This window comes from Bubalus bubalis, chromosome 4, assembly GCF_019923935.1.
Source record: "Bubalus bubalis isolate 160015118507 breed Murrah chromosome 4, NDDB_SH_1, whole genome shotgun sequence".
NCBI classification, from domain to species: Eukaryota; Metazoa; Chordata; class Mammalia; order Artiodactyla; family Bovidae; genus Bubalus; species Bubalus bubalis.
In genome coordinates, this window is record NC_059160.1 from 12,421,333 (window position 1) to 12,424,851 (window position 3,519).

General features: G+C 42.3%; 1 non-coding gene across 1 annotated transcript; it reads left to right on the top strand.

Moving 5' to 3' along the window:
• The first annotated feature begins 377 nt into the window (after positions 1-377).
• LOC112584748 lies at positions 378-484 on the top strand. The gene has a single exon (XR_003109156.1). It is a non-coding gene; the product is annotated as a U6 spliceosomal RNA (small nuclear RNA).
• The last annotated feature ends 3,035 nt before the right edge of the window (positions 485-3,519 follow it).

The following is a 3,519-nucleotide window of genomic DNA, read 5'->3' on the forward strand; positions in this document are numbered from 1 at the left end:
ATGTAATATATTTTGCTCATCAGCTGTTTACAGTTTAAGTAATCCCCACTTTCCTTACCTTAGCAGGGAACTTAAAAATATGTAAACATAAAAGAAAATAAGAAATGGGAAGGAGAGTCTTTCCAACAAATGGTGCTGGAAGTCTAGATATTCACATGCCTGAAATTGGCTCCTTTCCTTACTCCATACACAAAAACTAACTCAAAATAGATGAAAGACCTAAACATAAGTGCTGAAACTGTAAACCTCTTAGAAGAAAACATAGGGGAAGTTCTCATGACATTGGATCTGACAGTGACTTGGCACCTGACAACAAAAGCAGAAACAACAAAAGAAGTTAATAAATTGGACTTGATCAAAATTAAGAACATTTGTGCATGCTCGCTTCGGCAGCACATATACTAAAATTGGAACGATATAGAGAAGATTAACATGGCCCCTGCGCAAGGATGACAGGCAAATTCGTGAAGCGTTCCATATTTTTTGTAGAAAAAAACGGTTCAGTGTTTCAAAGGACAGATGTCAATATAACTGTGACTTGAAATAGTGGCAGATGAATACGTAGCTTATCGCTGATTCAGAATAAAAGTTATTTTTCAGAAACAAACAAACAAAAGAACATTTGTGCAGCCAAGAATACTATCAAGAGAATGAAAAGACAGGCTACAGAATGGGGGGAAGGACTTCCCTGGGGGTCCAGTAGCTAAGACTCTGCGCTCCCAGTGCAGGGGCCCCGGCTTTGAACACTGGTCAGGGAACTATATTCCATATGCTGCAACTAGGAGTCTCATGGCCCTACTAAAGATTTCACTTACCGCAACTAAGATCCAGTGCAGACAAACAAATAAACATTTAAAAAAACATGGGGCGGGGGGAGATATTTTCACATCATATATCAGATAAGGAATCAGTATCCAGAAGATATAAAGAATGACTACAATTCAATAACAAACAAACAAAAAAATACCACTCAATATAAATATGAGCAGAAGGCTTGAGTAGATATTTCTCCAAAGCATATACTCAGATGACTAGTAAGCACGTAAAAAGATGATCAAATCACTAGTCATTAGGGAAAAACAAATCAAGACCACAATCAGATATCACTTCACAGCCACTGGAATGGTTATTATACGTATTCTTTTAAAAAACGAAAGTAACAAATGTTGGTAAGGACGTGGAGAAATTCAAACACTTGCGCATTGCTGATGGGAATGTAAAATAGTGCAGCCATCATGGAAAACAGTTTGACAGTTCCTCAAAAGCTAAACATAGTACGACCATATGATCCAGTCATTCCACTTCTGGGTATACACCCAAAGGAATTGAAAGCAGGAACTCAAACAGATATTTTGCACCCATGTTCATGGCAGCATCACTCACCGTAGTCAAAAGGAGCTCCGCAGACGGATGGAGAAACAAAATGTGGTCCATCCATACACAGGAATATTGCTGCTGCTGCTGCTAAATCACTTCAGTCGTGTCTGACTCTGTGCGACCCCAGAGACGGCAACCCACCAGGCTCCCCTGTCCCTGGGGCTCTCCAGGCAAGAACACTGGAGTGGGTTGCCATTTCCTTCTCCAATGCATGAAAGTGAAAAGTGAAACTGAAGTTGCTCAGTCATGTCCGACTCTAGCGACCCCATGGACTGCAGCCTACCAGGCTCCTCCGTCCATGGCATTTTCCAGGCAAGAGTACTGGAGTGGGGTGCCATTTCCTTCTCCAACACAGGAATATTATTCAGTCCTAAATAGGAAGGAGATCCTGGTGCTGGCAACAACAGGGATGAACCTTGAAGAAGTTGACTATGTAAACTAAGCCAGAAGCAAAAGAACAAATGTGCTTGTATAAGTTACTTGAAGTAGACACATTCCTAGAGACGGAAAGTAGACCAGACGTTATACCAAGGTCTGGGGAGGGAGAGAGGTAGTTACTGTTTAGTGGGTACAGAGTGTCCATGCTGGGTCACAAAAAAGTTTTGGAAATAGATATTGGTGATGGTTGTAGAACATGCTGAAGGTAATTAATGTCACTGAATTACATACTTAAAAATGGTTAAAACAGGGACTTCCCTGGTGGTCCAATGGCTAAGACTCTGTGCTCCCAATGCAGGGTCCCCAGGTTCAATTCCTGGTCTGGGAATTAGATTCTACATGCTGCAGGTAAGATTCTGCATGCTTCAATTAAGACACAGTGCAGCCAAATAAATAAATATATATTTTTTAATGACTAAAATGGCAAATTTTATGTTTTATGTATTTTGTCACAATTTAAAAAAAAGAAAACAGTGCCAAAAGAAAGGAAGGAAAGAAGGACGGAAGAGAATAATGTTAAAAGCCCTTCAAAGGAACCCCTTCAGTAACATCCAGGGCATCCAGATAACGTCTTTAATAAAGCAGTTTTTTACAGGCCTCTGGAATACATGATAAGGCAAAGTGATGAGCAGGACAGGTGTGTGATGAGCACACACCTGTGTGTCAAGTGGGGGCATCTGCAGCTGCCATCCGTGCCTGGTGGTGATGATGCTTTGAGAAAAGCAGCTTCAGGCTGGATTGTTGGCTCTGGTTACTCTGAAATCCAACTCCTTCAAGCTTGAGCTCCCCTCTTGACCTCCTTGTTTGGCTGCTCTTTGGTTGTAATGAGCCAAGGCCAAGGCCAGCTTACCGCCTGATTCAGGAGACACACTCAGACGTACCATCCAGGTGTCTCTTCAGCTTCTACCGCAGGCGGCTAGAATCCTCAATCTGATACTTGACTACCCATCCTGCTCTGTCATCTCTGCTTTTATTTGTATATTTTTGTATTATTTTATTTGTATCATTTTGTTTGCTTTTACTTATTTTATTGGCGTATGGTTGCTTTACAATGTTATTGTTTTTTGCTCTGCAGCAAAGTGAATCAGCTATATGTATACATATTTCCCTTCTTTTTTGGATTTTCGTCCCATTTAGGTCAGGCTTCCCTGGCTCAGATGGTAAAGAATCTGCCTGCAATGAAGGAGCCCCAGGAGACCTGGTTCAATCCCTGGGTTGGGAAGATCCCTTGGAGAAGGAACTGGCAACCCACTCCAGTATTCTTGCCTGGAGAACTCCATGGAGCCTGGTGGGCTACAGTCCATGGAGTTGCAAAGAGTTAGACACGATTGAGCAAATAACACTAAGTCCATTTAGGTCACCACAGAGCACTGAGTAGAGCTCCCTGTGCTGTACAGCAGGTTCTCATTTAGTTCAGTTCAGTTGCTCAGTTTAATTCAGTTCAGTCGCTCAGTCGTGTCTGACTCTTTGCAACCCCATGAACTGCAGCACACCAGGCCTCCATGACCATTTCCAACTCCTGGAGCATTACCCAAACTCATGTCCATTGAGTCAGTGATGCCATCCAACCATCTCATCCTCTGTCATCCCCTTCTCCTCCTGCCCTCAATTTTCCCCAACATCAGGGTCTTTTCAAATGAATCAGCTCTTTGCACCAGGTGGCCAAAGTACTGGAGTTTCAGCTTCAACATCAATCCTTCCAAT